The sequence below is a fragment of the Orcinus orca genome, chromosome 7, assembly GCF_937001465.1.
Source record: "Orcinus orca chromosome 7, mOrcOrc1.1, whole genome shotgun sequence".
Taxonomy (NCBI): Eukaryota; Metazoa; Chordata; class Mammalia; order Artiodactyla; family Delphinidae; genus Orcinus; species Orcinus orca.
Window position 1 is genome coordinate 39,947,461 of NC_064565.1, and position 19,934 is coordinate 39,967,394.

Genomic DNA, 19,934 nt, shown 5'->3' on the forward strand with positions numbered 1-19,934 from the left:
AAAAAATGTATGTGTAACCAACACTACCTCTTATCGAATTACTCCAGGGCATTGCCTCTAGTAGACAAGCAAGGCCAGAGACAGAGACGGTGTGCACAGTCATCCTTGACTCCTAAAGAAAAGTGAGAAACTAAGCAAGGAAGTCAATCCAAGCCATCAAGTATAATTCCATCCCAGGTTTGAGCAGATTTATTTCCATTTTTGAAGGAAAGTAATTGTATCAGTGAATAGATAGAAGGGTCAACAACACAAAGATGAAGAAAGGACCAAATCATGGTAATGGGGCAATAAATTCAGTGCTTCTGAGGAAGCCAAAAATGAAAATATAAAAATCAACACAAGTAATATGTCTGACTTTGTTTCTGGAGGCAGATGTTACTGTGGCTTAGATGGCAAATCCTCATTCACAAAGTGAATGATTGTGTCTTAGGCTGCATAGGAAATGCTGATTTAGTATTTGGGAGATTTTTATTAAGAAATTCAATCTAAGTTTGGTGGAAAACAAGGACGAGTGATTAATAATCAAACTGAAGGATGAAAAAGGGACAAAGCAAGTTTGAATAAAGGAAGAAAAATGAGGCAGAAACTTATTTAAGGAAGCCAGGCTAAATTATGTCCTTCAAGCCTGCATAAGCAGCTCCAAACAAGAATAGCAATTAGTGAGGTAATAGCCTAGGATTTAGAAAACCAATAACTTTTCTTCTGTGTGTATTATGGGTGTAGACATACTGACACAATATAAAATTATTAGTTGTTAAAACTGAAGGAGTTTTACCTTAAAACGAGGACAAACGTAAGCCAAATAGCTCAAATATATCATTTAATTTGTTCATGAATCCAGCTTAAAAGAAAGGAAAAAATACATAAAAGGAGCAGTGTAAAGGGATTTCAGAGGGAACAATTCTTTGAAGACATTTTAGACTAAGATGAGAATCTCTGACTTCATACAGACCAAGGGAGGGAACCAATATCACCGTTTGAGAATGGCAAATGAGGGCCAAGGAATGGAACAGAATGATTTTTGAAGACAGTTTTATTGAAAACCGACCAATCTTGTGCTCCTTGAGAGCTGCCATCATGCCTCTTTAGTACGCATTAGTAATGTGTTTGGGGTACTCATTTGGGGCTTTTTGAATTATCCTAATTCCAGAAATTGAAACCTGAAAGGAGATGGTATGGATTTAAAGGAATTCCACTTCTCTATTATTTGAATATAATGCTTATTATGATGCCAGCTACAAAATTAAGCCAAGTCTTAGGAACTCAACTCTGATATTCTAGAGCCTTGCCCCATGCTACTGGTATATTTTTCTTTCTACTTTTTGTCCACTTGAGATTGAAAATTCATTCAGAGGACCATTACGTAGACAAATACCTATGGATTTGTCCACCAATACAGTGCCCTATCTGTGACAAGTTTTATTATTTAGAATTTAAATGTGCAATCAGTGGGGGAAAAGATCTAGAAAATACTAAGGAGCTAGTCACAAATGGACTTAGTGCATATTGAGTGAATGGCTGTCAATATCTCCCTCAGCAACGCCATGGGAAGGGCACTGAGCCACAGGCACACACACCAACCTCGGGACCTTCACACTCTCCTCTCAACCGCCACTGAGCCTCCTTCTGATGTTGGGTGGGCTGAACCGCAGACAGGAAGTAGTGGGGAGCCAGGGGTAAGCCCCTCTCAGGTAATGGAGAATTGACTGGAGAAATCAGAGGCCATTTCTAGCTCCCAAAGTTTATGGATATTAACCTAGTTTGAGAGCAAACCCTCCAAAGAACTTAGCTGAAATCATCTCATAAAACTTTTCAGATAAGTTAGGAAACCAGGTCTGAAGAGGTTTCACGATGAATGATAAAACACGGGCGGCTGCGTGGCATGCCCCCGAGGAAAGCAAGAGAGGGATGTGGAATGAGAGTCAAACTCTGTCTGCACTTAAAGGGCAACATGACAACCCCCCCACAAACTCCTGCAGCTGTTGTTTTAATGGCTTATTTATGGTGTTACAGAGCCAGTCATGTTTACTCTGTCCCACAGTTAGTTATTATACACAGGAACTCAGTGAATGAATTCTTCCCAGTGAAGAAACAAACTTCCTTGCTATAATGGGGTAGTAGTTTTGCCTACTACCCCGTTACTGAAACCAATCATTATTTTCTGGGACTGCTGAAATTATTTAGGAATCCCCTGTCCCTGGGCAGATAGACCCGAAGTTTTCAGCTGACCTTCACAGCTTCTGCCATTAGGGCAGTAAATGTCCCTTGAGGGCAGACAGCACTTGGGTAATTTTAGAGAGGGCAAAGGAGCAGAATTATAGGTTGTCTGGGAAGGGTTGAAAGATTAGACCTCTAGAGGGAAAAACTAAAATGAATCATCTCAAAGGGCAACTACTACTTAGGGTCAAAGTTTAAATGTAACCAGTGTTTTAGTTTGACTTGCTGCTGGGATAATTAATGCTCTCAGTTCTTGGAATAATTGAAAATAAAGCATTACATTTAGAACAGCTGAATTCATTTCAGAAAACAAAAAGGACGTTCATTAAGAAAAAGAAACAAACCTACAGTCACTGAGCACATGAATACATGAAGACAAATACTAATGACTTAACTTTTCTGAAATGAGTAATTTCCTTTATTTTAAACTATAAAAGGATATGATGGATTTCTTTAGAACAAGAATGGTGGAATATTAGGGTAGGTCCTCCACTTCTTTTCTTTAAATGCTTCTCTCTTCATGTAACTTAATTTGTATACATGTTAAAGCTTTGATTTCAAGAGCCACAGAAGATCTTGGAAGGAATCAGAGGCTTCTGATCCTACTATCTAGGGATCGGGTTGCAGACCCTGAGCCTGAGGCAACATATCTCGAATGTTTGTCATGCGCTGTCTACTGCACACGTGGCTTAACCAACAAGGTAGTGCCTTTTTTTTTTAAATAGTCACTTGCATTCATCAATGCAGTGGTTTTTTTGTTGTTGTTTTTTTTTTGGCTGTGCGGCATTCGGGGTCTCAGGGATCTGACCAGGGATCGAACCTGTACCCCTTGCATTGGAAGTGCAGAGTCTTAACCGCTGGACCACCAGGGATGCCCCAAGGTAGTGCCTTAAAGTCACCTTTGTCCTTAGCAGCAAGTAGTCTAGCACTGCATGTTTAATAATCTAGATAGGTTTTAAATATTTCTAGTTTTTATAAAATTAATACAATGCCTGATAATTGGAGAGCAAGAATATAAAATATTTTGCTATATCAGAAAAAAACCCTTAAATCTTAGTCTTATCTATTATAGTCTGATTGAGTTAATTAGTCCCAACATATACCGGGAAATAGATTTAACATTAATGTTTGGGAATGGGAAACTTTAAAAATTCAAGTTTTCCAGATATTCCTATTTCTCTAAGTATTTGTAGTCAATTAGATAACGTATAAATAAAAAGTGTGAAGTAGAAATCCACGACATAGGAAGGCATTTGTAAGTCACAAAGAGACTTGCAAACATTATTTTCAGGTGTTGGCTGAGAATCAGTTTAACTGAACAGTGAGCGTCTTTGTGGGTGACAGACTAACCCCAGACGCCTCTGATGACAAGGATGTGCCACCGCACCTGGGACAGTTGGCTCTCTCCGTTCTCTGATTTGGGGCAAGTAATTCTTCAACTCTGCCTCAGTTTCCGCATTGTCCAACTTCTCAGAATAGCTATGCCTTTCAAATGTCCTATGGGAAAGTGCAGTGAAAATGAAACCTCTCATTTTTATGGCTGCTATTGCTTCTTCTAAACCAGATTAGCAGAGGGAATGAGTGGCTTTGGTCATGGTCAAGCTAGCTGCCTCTGGCTATGTCAACCTTGGCTTCTAATGAGATCCCTCTGGACCCCAAGAAGGAGGCTGGATGTCTGGTCTGTCACTATCAAGACCTGGCAGATGGAATCAGAAGCAATTATGCAGATAAAGCTAAACTCCTCCTCTGCAAAAAAACCCCAACAAACAAAAACACCCTTCATTCCTGGCAGCTAATTTCATCAGATATCTGGAGAGGAAATATTACGAAAAATTTTTTTCTCTATTATTGCCATGTCACCTCAGTTCTCTGCTTTTCTTATTTTTACACTTTTCATGAAAATAAGCTCTTGCATCTCCATCTTCTAGGGCTAGTAGCCAAAGTAGAGTTTTATGGATGCCACAGAGCAGAGCTGTCTATTTCCTTGTGTGAAGACCCATCTCTGGGGAAAGGCTTGGCCCACAGTGACCCAAACCAGCTTTAATGAAATAGCCAGACGATGACAATGATCTCAGTCCTTCCACAGGCTTAAATCATTGCTTGATTGTGTCCAGCTGGCAGTAGTAAAATTTTGTTGACTGGGGCTCCACGTGTGTTTCTTTTTTTTTCTTCCATGGGTGTTTCTTGATCCATCCTTAACCTTTCTTCATCTTGTTATTTTAATAACCTTCCAAAGAGCGTTGTACCTTCCACGAATCTAACAGATCTCCAGCTCTGAGTGACTTGATCAGCTTGTAGGTTATGTTTGTGTGCGGCTTGCAGAGTTCAGCTCTCTATGCTCATTAGAGCTAACTGTACACAGACATCTTCTGTGTGTGGTGCCTGAAGCCCCACGCCAGGCCTGGCATGGTATTTACATCCTTTGATAACACGATTATTGAGGATTAAGAAGTATAAGTAAAATGACAGTCCATGACAATCAGTTCATCAACAACACTGAAGGAAGCGTGCTTTCTTAAAGGCATAGAACTGTGTGCCAAGCACCTGATGCTTAGAGATTTGCTGGAATGGATAAACCCTCTCTCTTCCCAGAGCGGCGGGTAATGTCATTTGGCTGAAAGTCGGTCTTTAATTATGGTGAGACTGCTTAGTGCACCCTGATGGTCTTACTGCTTGCTCTTTCCCATTAATTCTGAAGTTGTAACCCAAGTCCAGAGCTGTTTTGGTGTGACCCTGAGGTTACTTGAGTTTCGCATTTGTTTAAGTAAATAATTGTGATCAGTAATTTCCCTCTGGAACCCTTGGAGTATGGCAATTACATGAAATCTGCTTGGCTCGGTCATGCATGCTCAGAGTTAGAAATAAGTGCATAAGGCATTTGGAATGATAATTCCCAAGATATGCCTGAGCCCCTCAATAGCTCTGTGTTCCCTCTCTGGCTCATCAATATTCCTATTGTCAGTTTTAATTGCACAAGCTCAAGGAGATAAGGAAAATGGAGGGTATATTCTTTTAAGCCACAGAGAAGAGATGGTTTCTATTCTCTGCCACTAAGCTGAAACCATATATTTGCTCCAAGTATAAAAGCTAACGCTTGGGGCAATATTTTCTTGTTTGACTTCTTTTTTTTTGGCTGAAAAAGTATATTGATATTTCTAAAGTAAACTGTGCTGTAACTAGCGAGGAGACAGGCTGGGTCGGGAAAATGAATTAAATAAAGTGTATGTCTGAGTACCCATTTAGAAGAGTATTCACAGTCTCAACAGCTCTTAAAGGAAGGCAGTACATAATCAATAATGATGTACTGTTTGGTTTTCTAAAAACCAAAACTTCTGGGTAGCAAATGCAGAGTTCTCTGAGAAATCAATGGACGTTAATTTCACAGAACCACAAGTCACATTTATAACAAGTGGAGAGAAATAAAAATCCTGACACATCAACTTCATAAAAATTAGGTAAGTATTTAATTAGGCAGCCTATTTTGCAGCCTTGTAGAAATTCTAGAAGGTCTCGTGTCCTAGAATACAAATAGTACTACAGAGTTTTATGATGACTAAACCACAAACTGATGTTATAACCTCAAATAATTTAAGAAATGACAAAACATGATAAAGTGGATCAAATAGGCAATAAAATAGAAAGGCTCCAAATCTGCTAAAAATAAAACTGTCAAATTTCACCATGCAACTTCATAACTATTAGACACTGAGCAAATCCCTTAATATCCCTGAGCTTCAGTTCCTTCATCTATGAAACAGAGATTCCCATACTTTACTCAGGTCAGAGGGTTACTGTGGAGACAAATGAAATATTTATGACAGTGTATTTAAAAACCATAATGCGCAGTACAAATGGTATTCTAACAATATTTAACATCACATGGCAAAAGTTCTTTAAGGATTGTAACCTTTGCTATTACTGTAAAGAGCTCACTAGCACGCTGGTCATGGTCACATTTTTAATTTTCTTCATAGATACTTATGCCTATAATTTGGATCAATGGTCTACAGTACGATATTAGTAACTAATGATCTAAATAGCCTAGCTTCTCATAAATGTGGATAACAGAAAGAGTTAATTCAATAAGCTGTCCTACACATATATTCTTTCTGAAAATGAATCAAAATGGAAAACTATTAAAATAGCCAATGTGGCTAGAACTCAAAGAGGCACAATAGAAAGATCAGTGCATAGAGAAGGTAGTAAAGAGGATAATGATGCCTTTCTTGCTCTGTCAACTTGCTGTGTGATATCTTCTAAATCCCTTCTGATTCCCAGCTGCCTGTGAAGCTTGATGAAGACAAGGATAACAGCTATGAAGTACTCTTTAGGAAAAATTTATTAGAGAGGGGGCGAAGAGGAAAAAGTCAGCCAGGATGGGTTCCTGTAAAGTTGAGCCTTGGCCTCACGACTACTGCCCTTGGTGGAGGGGTTAGGGAGGCCTGAGAAGGGGCAGCTGTGAGCCCTTAGCGGGCGACATTGCCAGTGGCCTGGGTGACGAGCACCAGCCAGCAAAGGGCTCCTAGGTGACACACCAAACAGCATCTACCACAACTGCCATACACTTTCTTACAAAAAGCTATTCTCTAACAGAAGTCAGGTAAATGTGTATTGCAAACAAATTCTCTTGAAAGTTACTTTCTGCTCTTTCTGTCTCATCTTAGTCAAGCCACTTTGGACTTTGCCTTAGAACCTGGTAAGTGGGCTTATCTTCTCACACATATCCAGCCCATGGCCGTTTCAGTAACAATACCATCTTGCCGTACAGGGTCTACCCTGCAAGGAAAATGTGAAGTTGATTAAAATGGCTTTGACAACTAAGATATTGCTTCTCCTTTTTCATGTTACCTTCCCACTACCCATTTTCCATAAGTATCCAATTTACTCTCTGATTGACTGTCTAGGGCCAGCAGGGTGAAAAGCTGTCATCAAAACTAGGTATTAAGGGGGCTTCCCTGGTGGCACAGTGGTTGAGAGTCCGCCTGCCGATGCAGGGGACGCGGGTTCGTGCCCCGGTCTGGGATCCCACATGCCGCAGAGCAGCTGGGCCCGTGAGCCATGGCCGCTGAGCCCGCGCATCCGGAGCCTGTGCTCTGCAGCGGGAGAGGCCACAGCAGTGAGAGGCCCGCGTACCGCAAAAACAAACAAACAAACAAAAAAACCTAGGTATTAGGCATTTAATTATGTAAATTTCAGACCAAAAATATGTAACTAATAGTGAAGCAAAACTCAGAGTGCCTTTATCAAAGAGCCCTTCCCTCCCTAAAAAATTTCCAGAAATATATATTTCAGAAGCTAAATAACTTTCGTTTGGGACATGTCACACAGTTTATCTTCACCTGAGAATGTTGTAATAAACATTTTGTAGTTTTCTGATTTCTGTTTATTGCCTGCCCTCCACTTGACTGTAAATACTGCAGGTGTAGTTGTCTTTCCTGTTCACCACCGTATCACCAACACCCAGCCCAGTGCCTGGTACATCACAGCGCTGAACAATTATTTGTTGAAAAAAAATTATGACCCTTAGTCTATTGCAGCTTTAAAAATTCCTGGAGTAGTGAACCCTGTTTAAATGCATTAATTCAGTGTCTCTTAAATGAATTTATGCACAGACCTACTCTTCTCCCCCAACCCCCATCTGGAATATATTTTGAGAAATACTACCTTAAAGCAAGAAAAACAATTCAGTAGAGGTTGGGATGTGACCTTGGTCTAGGTGGTGATTGTGCTGGTCATTCACCTTCTGCCCTTCCCCAAATCCGTTCTCCACATTCTTCTACGCTGACCTTACAGGCTCCATCATCTGGGCTTTAACAACCTCTGGTTTCTGGTTGGATTTGGCCAATGTGAGGCAATGCAAGAGATGAAAGGGTAGGAGGAGGGAGGAATTTCTTTCCTTCTCCCCCTGCTCCCACTGCAGTTCTGTCTGTGGCTGCAACCCTCCATGACAATTGCTTCTCCCCAGGAGAACCCCTTCCATTCTCTAAGCCCATCCAGGCTCCGGTAACACGTTCCCTTCCTCCTCCCATCTCAGTTCTCAGGGAGGTAATGACTTCCTCAGGTGCTAGCCTTGGGATCCTCAACTTTGCCTGTAAGTTTCCTTAATTATACCCCAACTTCCCTAAAGAATCCTTCTGTTATAGTCTCTCCAGATGCCACCATGCCTTCTGTTTGCTGGGGCCCCTGACTATACAGTGATGGCTTCGTCAGTCTGGAATGGACTGCCAAGGGGAAATCGAACACCTTCCTGGCAGAGTTAGAGCTTCACATTGTGGTTTTGTTATTTTGATTGAAGTTTTACGAATTCCCAGAATTTCATCCATATCCGTACAGGTTAGCACAAAAATAAACCCCAGAACCAAAGTAAAGTACTCTTAAGAGTTATTCATCTTTCTGCTTCCCAGTTGGGAGGTGAACTATGTATTAGATGGTTTTAATCTATTCCTCACACAGATTCTGAACTTCAAAGAAAATAGGAACTTATTCCTTGGGGCCATCACTCCTCATTTCTAATATAGTTCAGGACACTGTATGCACTCATTGCACATTCATTCAACTCATGTATTCATTTAGATGATGGCCACAGCTGCTGAGAGTAGATGAAGTGGGGGCATTATCCATTAGCTTCAGACTCAAGGGTAACATTTGGCAGCACTGTGGACAAAGGGAAAGAGGGGCACATTTGTGAAAAGAAGGTACCAAATCCCCAGGTGTAATGTTTAGCATCTTTTTATGTGACACAAAGATGGGACTAATATACTCACTTTTTATTATGACAGACGGCAATAATTAGGATCTGTCTAGTGGTGGTAGAATAATGCAAGTGCTCTTTGGGTCTATGAGCATATGCTCTGTAGGTAGGGGTGATGATGTCACTGCACGAACTGTTGCTTTTCGAACTAGCTTTAACAGGTATATTCGCCTTAGAAATCAATGGACTCAGAAAATCAAATAATGTTGCAAAATAAAGTTCCCTAAGATGTGTGGAGAGAAAACTTCCCATTCTGATGAATGGGCTATAGAAACCCATGCCTTGTGGAGGTCCTCACTGGCCGTCATGAGCACTAGGAGGAGGTTATGATTAGGGGACAACTAGTCACAGACGTGTCCCTTCAAACAAGTCCCTAAGGCTGGTCAGGTAGCAACCTGCTATTTAGCATCTCAGGAAGCCTCCAGCAGCGTTAATACAAACACAGTCAATTACAGCTGGTCTTTTCCATCAAAGAGTTTGTGAGGCGTAAACTCAATATAACCACTGTTTGATCTCGTTTGCTCCTTAGCCCATTTCTTCTTGGCATAGTTTCCATCACCTTGGAGATTATTTTACAGGATAAAATGGTTGCTTTCTAGTTTTGTGGGTCCTTGATATGGGTTATGTGCTTCCCTTCTGTGGAACTGGTTTGTAGGATTTCAGGCTAAACCTGTTTGGGCAGCTAAACTTGTGATGAAAATAATAATAACCCAGTTCTCCTATTCTTGCTTATAAGTATTTATTTTAATAATCATTTGCTTGTATGCTTATCTCCTTCTCAAAGTGTTAGTTCCCTGAGAGCCTGTCTCTTTAGTCTTTATGTTGTCTTAGGAGCTGACTCTTCCCAGGACGACTAAGGGTGGAAACAACCCATCCCCCCAGGGAAAGACCAACCCTGGCTTTTTATCTCCACCAGAAAAATGATATCAGAACCTACAGGTATATTCCCCAAAGTCTGAGTTACTCAGTCTTAACACCATGTGTAGGACATCAACAGTTTAGTATAATAGCTATAATAGCTTTATTTTATTCCAAGTAGGTTACCTAATATTTCTTATCCTCCCTTACATATACCAAGCACTGTGCTAGGTTAATTACCTACTCTATTAAGGAAGAAGAAGTAGATTGATGTGGCTGAGAGTATTTAAGTAGAGAAACTTCAAAATATATTAAAAACCGCCAGGGAAATTCGAATTTCAGCAACAAGCATTTGGGGTGTATAGGTGGGATTTGACTAGTTGGGAGTGAGATATACATTTTAGGAGCTAATTCAATAGCATGAATAGCAAAGGCTGGAGTAAAGTGATATTGGAAGGTAGGAGACCAGTTGAGAGACCCTTGCAATAGGCCAGAGAAGGTATGACATCACATAACATGGGCCTCACTAGGATGAGGCCATGTGGACTGGAGAAGAATGTTCAGGTATGAGCCTGTCAAAGATACGCATTAAGGAAGAGGGAGAAATCAAGGAAGACCCCAAGGTTTCCTAGCTGATGGTGGAGGGGGTGGGGAGATAGCAGATGACAGAGAAGGAATGGACAGTCTGGAAAGTGGAAGAAATGACCAGCTTGCTCTACCACATCCCTCTTCCTCTTCCTGAAAACCCTCATAGCTAGGAGCTTCTGAAACCTAATACCAAATTCAGTTTTTGAGGATTCAATTCACTAAGGGAGGAAGTGTTGAACCAGATTCTAAGCCTCCCTGAGCTCCTGCCTCTTGTATTCTTCATGAATCATAATATTTACTAGAAGGGGAACTGTACTTTCTAATTCCCATTCCGATTTGCTGTCCTCATGGAGAATCTTATTTTTGCAACACCATTAGACATTCTAAATTTGGAATTTCCCAACTCCCATCAGCATAAGTGATAGTTTTAATGTTTCTTAAATACAGTGTTTGGGTATTTAATTATATTATGCAAAATTAGTAAACAGCCATTTCAAGACAGGGCTGATCAAACTGAATCTGCAAGGTATGGTATTTTTTAGTATTGTATTTTCAGAACCAAGTGACATAGTGTCCTAGCTCTTGAAGTTGAAAGATGAGTGGTGCCTAGAAAATGATTTAACAGTGATGATGGCTGGTGTTTAATGAAATAGTTGTTGTGATGACTTCTTGTAGAACTGATTAGACCCCCGAGGGGCTGGCTGAGAGAGAGAGACACGTGTACTCTCCTTTTTGCCTTTGCATCACTCACATAGCCCCATGGATGCTCCTCACGCATTCTAGAATTTTTGCTCTTTTTCACATTGCTAGATGTCCTGTCAGCTAAAAGAGTTGCTGACCAGGGAGAATCCCAGCACTGCAGATGCTGTAGATGAAGATGGCTGTAGAAAAGGGACCGAGGGATTGTGGAGGGAAGATGATGGATGGAAATGTTGAAAATAAAATACATCTTTATGCTGGTACTTCAGCTAAAGCCGTGGTGTCTTTTTAGCGTTCACCCTTCTGTCATGTGATGGGGTGCCTACAGAGTCCCATGCCTACCATGCTGCTGTTAATTTCTTCAGGTTTCTTTGTAAAAATAAGGTGTCCGTGGCAATATATTCTAAAATCTTTCTCATCCTCTGCATCCCTCTCCCTATTTGTATGCCTTTTCTTATTTTTAAGGAATTCAGAGTGAAAATACATTCGTTACTGGATGGTTTCTGGTCTATGAAATCTGCCTTCATTCCAGATATTTATCGGTAACAGGATTCCACAGCCAGGCTGTTGTTTCAGAGACTGACTGGTGAGGTAGCAGTTTGAGGCCTGATTTAAGACTTTTGGTAAGATTTCACCAGACCATGTCTCAAGATCATCACCAGAGACTTTCTTTCTGTCTGTGGCCACCTGGATGTTACGTGCAAAACACTATACTAGTTTGATCATATATAAATCCCACTGGTAGCCTGCTTCAGGGAAAGTGGCTGCTCTTGGCCTATCTGCCTTTTCCAGAACTCGTATGAATATCTTAAAATATGGATATCCTGCATAGAAATGTACTTTTTAGGACGTAATAGAGGATAAATTAAAAATCTGTGAGTTTCATATGCATGACTTTTCTCCTGGTATCTCAAATTCCAGTCTGTGAATAGCCTCCCTTCCTCCCTTGGGCCTGAAGCGGGTGATGCTGTCTTGAATATCCCAGGGCTTCAGCTCTGGGAATCATTTCTATACCTCCCGGAAACCATGGGGATCGACCTAGTCTATGGTATATTTTCAACTATGTGGTTGGGTCTTTGGTTATTTTGGAATCAATACATTTTTTCCTTTTTCTGCTCTTTGTCATCCCTTTTCTTTTTTGCCCCTAGGATTTTTCCTTCTCTCTAGTTGTTCCTCTGTACCATTTGTGTCTGCACATCTGTGTATCATCTCCATTTCCTACTGGTAAAGGCTTTTGGTTAAATTCTCAGCTATTTATATGCTCTTCGCTGAAAAAGATATTACTTTTTGTCATTTCTGCATCTTTTCCTTTCAGGAGCTAGCTGCCCTTCCCCTATTTGGTGGCGCTGTCTGACCACCTGGTCTCACCTCCTCTGGTACCCAGCTCTGGTTTGTCCAGCCCTTTAGTCTGCACCTGATTCGCTCAGGTATGGGCATGTAACCTAAGTCAAGCCAGTCATAGTTCTTCCCAGGATTTTTGTGAGATCTTGCAGGGAAGTGGCCCATTTTCACGCTTTCTTTGGGATAGTTAACTGTAGGGAGAGTAAAGCTTAGGACTGGCAAGTATTACCTTTGTTACATCAGGGGGGGAGTCTCCCTCAGAATGAAGCCAACACAGAGAAAAGCAAAGCCAAGAGAGAGAGGGCTGCATTGAGTCCTTGACATGGTTGAGCCCCAGGCTCCCAGCCACTCCTTCTCAGGTACATGGGCCAATAAGTTCCCTTTTCTGCGTAAGCTACTTTGAGTTTCTGTCCCAGCACCTAAAAGATTTCTGACTAAACCACAGACACGAAATGCCAGTTATAAGTCAAGAACTGTCACCTTAAACAAGAGAAGGTCTCACTAGCCTACGACTAGAAATATAATTTCACATATATTTAGTACCGAATTGTGAATGAGAGGGACTAAATTCTTTCTTACCCTCCAGAAGGTGGGGACCACAAGCCCAGGTGTCCCTAGTTATACCTGGTCCTGCTGAGTGCTTTTCACCAGTGCTCAGAAACAGGTCGCTCAAAGGGGTCCCTAGCATTTTTGTTCATCATCATGCTGCCGCATCACTTTTTTTTAAAGCCCCAAGGTTCTGTCCCCCTCAGGTCACTGCATCAAACACCAGTCTGGCCCTTGTGAGGCAGAATGGAGGCTGCTCTTCCCTTTACCATTCCTTTTCAAGACTGAGAGAAGGTCCTTCTCTTGATCTGGACACCACAACCGTGAGCAGAGCCTACCTTACCCGTGTGTGGGTTGGCTGTCCTCATAGCCCACAGGCCCAGCGTGGAGAGGCCAGGCCACTCTGAGTTCTCTAGGTGTGTCCAGCCCTCAGAGCCAAGACCCAGGGAAAGGATGCAATTTCTAGTTCCTCCAGTCTAAGGCCTGCCTCTCCAAGCCTTATTTCCTGTTCCAGAAGCAACTTAGATCGTTGACAGAGGCAATGCCTTCTCCACGTGGGGAAAGCCTACGCCACGCACAAGAGCATGGTGTTGCTCACTGGCTCCGGTGGGCTAATGACTCAGAATGTACCGACCAACACCAGCACCTGCAGCCTTCAGTGACACCTTGTGTGGGACAGTGCCAGTCCAGTCCAGTCCTGTTGAATTGTTCCCTTCAGTGCCTTTCTCCTAGTAAGAGGTGGAGATCACCCCTTAACATATACTATAGTCTTCATGCTGCCAACTTAAGACACACTCCTGAACACTGCCTGGAATTGAGTTTGAAGAAAAAGAAAGAGGGTGTAGTGTAGAGAGTAAAGGGAATGTGTGTCGGGATGTAAGTATGGTCGTCAAAGAAGGGGTATCTAAACAGGGGACGTCAGAGCTGGTTCCTGAGGGAGTAGAAGGAGCCAGGAAGAGAAAACATTATGTTCCCAGAAGTGCAAGAGACTCAAGATTTTCAAAAAGGTGAAGGGAAGCCGTGTACAGTGGGAGAGAGAGAGAATGGTAGGGAGGTAGGCAGGAGTCACACCATGCAAACAGTTTACAGATGTTTGAATTTTATGCTAAATGCAATGAGAAGCCACTGAAGAGTTCTACATGGGTCAGATACTTAATCAGATTCATGTATTTAAAAGACTAGTTTGGTTTCTGTAGGGAGAATGGATAAGAGGAGGCAACATGGTAAAGAAGGGAACCCAGTGAAAAGGCTTTTGCAGTGGCTCAAGTCAAAGATGATGGTGGCTTGGCCAGGGTGGTGAAATAGAGATGGAGAGATGGAGACCGATTTGAGATATTTTGCAGGCAAAAGAGACATTTTATTGATTATTTGTTGTAGGGGGTATGGGAAAGTGGCATCAAGAATGATTCCTAAGTCTCCGGATTACACCATTGGATGAATGGTGGTACCATTTACTAAGAGGGAGAAGACCAGGGGAGGAAAAGTTTTTGAAAAGAGGGGGTAGGAATCAAAAGTTCAGTTTTAAGGACAATTTTGAGATACAAGAGATTCACATGGAGACATCATATAGGTTGGTGAACAGACCAGAGCGCATTTCAGAGCCTGGAGATTATTTGGGAAACCTCAGCATGTTGGTGATAGTTAAGCCAAGCAATGGGATGAGATCACCTGAGGACAAGGCCCTGGATTAAGCTTTAGGAACTCCAATAATTGATGGTGAGGTAAAGGAAGAGAAGTTGGCAAAACAGACTATGGAGAAGCTGCTAAGGAGGAAAACCTGGAGAACACAGGATCCGAAAGGCCAGCAAAAGAATACCTTCAGATGAAGGACAGCTTAGCTGTGAGAGCTAGAAGAAGAGCTCAGAGAAGTGAGCACTGGGTTTTGCCACACGCAGGTGATGGGTGGCCTTGTCAAGGGTTCTTTTTGGTGGAATAGAAGAGACAGAAGTCAGATTGGGTTGAGGAGTGAATGGGAGAGGAGGAAGTCGAGACAGCAAAGGTGGAGAATTAATTCAGGGACTTTGTAAAGGGAAGTAGGGAAAAGGGAATAGTCACTGGAAAAAAAAGTGGGGCCTGAAGGGTTTTTATTTTTTATTTTCTTAGATAGGAAGTACTAGACAGTATTTACTGATAGGAATTAAGGAATTAGGGGAAAAGTAAATAAGGACTCAGGAGATTGAGAACGACAAAGAGAATGAAGTTCTAAGAAGGGATAAAGTCAATAGTTGTGCTTTTCAAATGTTGGTGTACGTGGGCCTGTAAATCCCCCCAGGAAGCTTGTGAAATGGCAGATCCTGATTCAGCAGGTCTGGCGGGGTCGGGGGAGGTGAGGGTGGAGGGATGAGATTTTGCATTTCTAACAGTTTCCCAGGTGATACTGATGATGCTGGTCCAAAGACCACTTTGAGTAGCAAGGGTGGAGCAAAAAGGGATATGCTTTTAAATGAAAAAATGGAGAAGAGAAAAGAGGGCATACAAGCCATCTCCGAGAGGGGAAAAGTAAGCCCTAAAGAAATGTAGTTCAATTTCTGGGCAGAGTTGAGGGCCCATTTGAGGTTTGCAAGTATGAACCTGATGTGAAACCAGTCTACAATATTTCGTAGCTTGGCTGCCCACAAGGAGAGGGAGATGGTTGCATTTCTCTATTGTTGGGGTTTTGCCAATTGAGTATGAGAGTGGGAGTAGGGGTTAGAGAGGAAGGTCTTTTCCAAACTGATTGTAAGGATGATCATGGAATCTAAGCTGGACAAGAATGGAAGGGGACTTACTGTTCCTGCCAAATGTATGTCAGTTGTGATGGCAACATTAATTTCTGTGAAGAGACATGTCAAGGTCATTCTGGAAAACAAAATACTGGCTCATTATACAAGCACATGCTATTGTCTTAAAAAACACTGATTCTAATTGAGAAATGAGAGGTATCAAATAGTTATGGATTTTCTGTGATTCCTGTGTATTAGCTAAGAATGTGTTTGGCTGTAAGAAGAGATGACTCAACGAGTAGTAGCCTAAATAGCATCTAACATAACAAGAAAGGTAGAGGTAGAACCATTGTTCTTTTTAATGCTCAGCAATGCCATTTTGGATCCAATTTCTTTGTAGCCTTTTTGTCCTCATAGTTATTTCCTCCTGCTTACAAGATGGCTGCTGCTGCTCTAGACAGCCCTTCCACATTCATATCAGGAAGAAAGGAGGAGACGATGATGCCAACTGCAGTTGTCCCTTTTTATCAGAAATGCAAAATCTTTCCCAGAAACCCCTTAGCAGACTTCCACTTACATTGTATTGGCCAGAGTCTCATCACATGTCCATTATGCAAGGGAAGTGGGTAAAATGAGTATTTAGCTTTCCTACTTTCCATGATAGAGGTTGACAAGGGATAAAGGTGTTGGGAATGGGTGTTGGTTCAGCCCACCTATAATATCTGTCTCATTGAGAGCTGGCTGGAGACCTTATCTAAGTACCTCTGCTTTAGAGCAGTCAGTCCACCAGTAATATCCTATTATGTTAAATGTACTGTGCTCAGTAATAAAGAACTGTCTTCTCTTACACTTGGTTCTCCTTCTAGTCTTAGATGGCATGAAGGTCTGTGTTTGAGCAGGAATATGGAATATACTGCTCCAATAACAGAGCGCCTGTTATTCTCTGGGCCTGCAATAACTCTTAACTGGCTCATATTCCCAAGATAATTCAGTGGTTGTTTAGGGGAAAGAAAATAAAGAATGACAATGTTCAATAAATGTTTGCCAAATTAAGAAAGATGGAAGAGTATGAATTACAGAGGCCCCAAAGATCTATCTACTGAAATATAACTCTGTCATCATTCCTTTCCAGATAAGACTGTATATTTATTTGGACTAAAATTCAAATGTTATATATGTTAATTTGTAAGTCCCAGGCTTCACACAGTGATGGTTGTACATGTGTCACATCTGTAGTAATAGCTCGATTCTCGATGCTCCAAAGCCCCTGCCTGCCTAATCGGCAAGATATATGATCTCGTCCCACAACCCTCTCTCCCCTCGTGTCCCCAGATGTCATTAGCCTTTCCCATGTATACATTGTCCACAGTCCTTTACTGAGTTCCAAAAAGGAGACAGATAGACTTTGAAAGCTCTAGGAGCAGAAACTTCTCTGTTGCAGCATAGATAATAAACCCCAAAGACAGTGCACATAAAGCAAATATGCCTAAAGCACAGATTCAGGAGCCAGATTGCCTGGGTTCTAATCTCAGCTCTGCCGCTTGTTAGATATGGGACCTCGGCCAATTACTTAATCTCTATGTGCCTCAGTTTCCCCATCTGTAAATTGTAAATAATGATCATATCTTTCCTAGAGTGTTGTTTCGATGACTGAATGACTAAATACATATAAAGAGCTTAGAGCCGTGCCTGGCACTAAATAAAGACTATAGAAGTGTTTGCTATTATTATTATTACCACTACTACTACTGCTACTAATACTACTGTCCTTATTTATATTTTTAATAACCAGCTAGTGCCTCGCACCTTGCACACTAGAGACATTCAATAAATATCTGTTGAGATGTGTTTTGAAGGAAGGAAGATGAGGGCAGTTAGACGGTGGGTGATAAGACTTGTGGTATCTATTAAAAGTGATGCTAATTTTTAGCTCAAGAAAGCAGAAAGAATAAGAAACTGTACATGACTGCCTTAGAGAGAATATCTTCTTGCCCTCTAACTTAGATGTCAGCCCTCTGTATTCAAAAAAATGAAATCCTGTGTTGCCACTTCCTGGATTATTAAAACCCCCTAGAATGGTGACTTTCATGCCTCCAACCCCACACCTGTTTGGAAGCTCATATGTGCTGCTCCTGAGGAGAGAGACCGACTGTCAGCTGTTTTATATACTGTGGTTTCATTGCTTCAAAAGGTTTTTTTTTTAAAAAAGTCACTGTACTAGATGAATCAAGAAAAGAGCATATACAGCTGCTTTCCAGGGTTTCTTGTTTGGCTGACCCAGACCCAGCACCTCATGCATTTCCTGGTGGGTCTGAGTAGAGCTCTGTGTGAATTGCCCTCTGAATCAAAAACCAAGCAAATAACATGCTTGTCTAAAGACCTTTCTTCCTGCCCTCTCTTCGCTTTTTATTCCTTATTGTCCTTTTGTGCACCAGTTATGCTATACATTTTCTTTTTATGTTTTTATGGCTGCTGGGGTTGCTTTCAGAAGGATATCCTAAGATGGCAGAGAAATTAATGCATCAAGGGATTTCAAGCAGGAAAATCCATCTGACCTGGCGACAGTTGGTAAGCATTAGAGGAAATCTCACTTACTGGAGAACCATAAGTTCTGCAATTTCATTTCGGCTTACTTTGCTGCCCTTCCCAAAGCTCCGGGTTCAAAGAGAAGAGGAGAAAGCGACTTCACTGAATTTGGTCAGAGAGAGAACTTTGAAGCCCACAGCAAAGCTGTCCAGAGCAAAGGAACTGTAAGAAAAATATCTCGTTGTTGGTCCAAATCCGACTTCCTGATGCCCTGTTGCATTTTAATGAAAACTTGAAGCCACGTCCCCGACTTTCTTTCCAGCTGATGGATGGGGACTATTGCTTCTGAAGAAGGCACACATTCTTTCTGCCTTTTTCTCCTTCTAGCTGCTTTATTGGATGCTTTAGGTCAACCACTTATTGTTTTGTGATGAAGGCTGCACACCAGCTCATCTCGGAGTGGTTTGTGTTCTTCCACAGGGGCAGGGCCGAGGAAGAATGTCTTTTTCAAGAGAGGAAAAGTGGAATTTGTCAGTGATGCACACCAGATAGGAAGGGAAGGAAGGAGACTCTGGTTATTCACAAAAGGATTCTAAGACGCTGAAAAGTGAGCCCGACAGATTCAGTCAGCAGCTGAGGTCATCTGCCTGCAATTCAGTGATCTGGACTCTAATCACAGAGCTGATAGGACCAGGGGCCTGTGTGGGGCTGTGCACTTTTCTGTGCTTTGAAGGTCATGACAGACACTAAGGGTTTCATCAGGCAGAGTGAGGAAGACTCTCTCAGGAAGACCTTTGACCTGAGTCTTGTTCTTTTTTTTGCGGTACGCGGTCCTCTCACTGTTGTGGCTTCTCACGTTGTGGAGCACAGGTTCCGGACGCGCAGGCTCAGCGTCCATGGCTCACGGGCCCAGCCGCTCCATGGCATGTGGGATCTTCCCGGACCGGGGCACAAACCCGTGTCCCCTGCATTGGCAGGCGAACTCTCAACCGCTGTGCCACCAGGGAAGCCCCTGAGTCTTGTTCTTTGTGTGGTTAGTCTTCCACCTGCCCCAAATTTAACTCTTCCATACAGACCTGTGAAATGGTTCTATCCTTCTTAAGCGAATCAATCCAATTTAAGAACTCAAATTAGAACTAAAGCAATTCCATTTCTATGCCAAAGTCCATTTTAGCGTTGCTGTCCTGTGATGTCACCATCTCTCTGGGGGTATTGCACTTTCCTGACCAGTGTTTTCTAAAAGGGACTTTTTTTTTTTAACATCTTTACTGAAGTATAATTGACTTACAATGTTGTGCTAGTTTCCACCGTACAACAAAGTAAATCAGCTATACATATACATATATCCCCATATCTCCTCCCTCTTGCGCCTCCCTCCCACCCTCCCTATCCCACCCCTCTAGGTGGTCACAAAGCACCGAGCTGATCTCCCTGTGCTATGCTGCTGCTTCCAACTAGCTATCTATTTTACATTTGGTAGTGTATATATATCAATACTACTTTCTCACATCGTCTAAAAGGGACTTTTAAAAGAAAAAAAAAGATTTCACAACAAATACTCTAATATTTTGCAGTACCTCTAAGGCTATATCTAATTTTGAGGGGAAAAACCCTAAGAAGTAATGCAATTTTGTTTATTTTTGATGTGTGGTTTAAACCTAAGAGTCAAGTAATTATTGATTGTATAACTGTGTAGCTATTAGGTA

At 41.8% G+C, this 19,934-nt stretch overlaps 1 long non-coding RNA gene across 1 annotated transcript in view; it reads right to left on the reverse strand.

Moving 5' to 3' along the window:
* Nucleotides 1-5,678: 5,678 nt before the first annotated feature.
* The window catches only part of LOC117195439 (uncharacterized), a 32,426-nt gene continuing 18,170 nt past the window's right edge, over nucleotides 5,679-19,934 (reverse strand). Inside the window, exon 3 of the long non-coding RNA XR_004475156.2 lies at nucleotides 5,679-6,993. This is a non-coding gene — a long non-coding RNA (uncharacterized LOC117195439). The remainder of the gene's footprint in view (nucleotides 6,994-19,934) is intronic.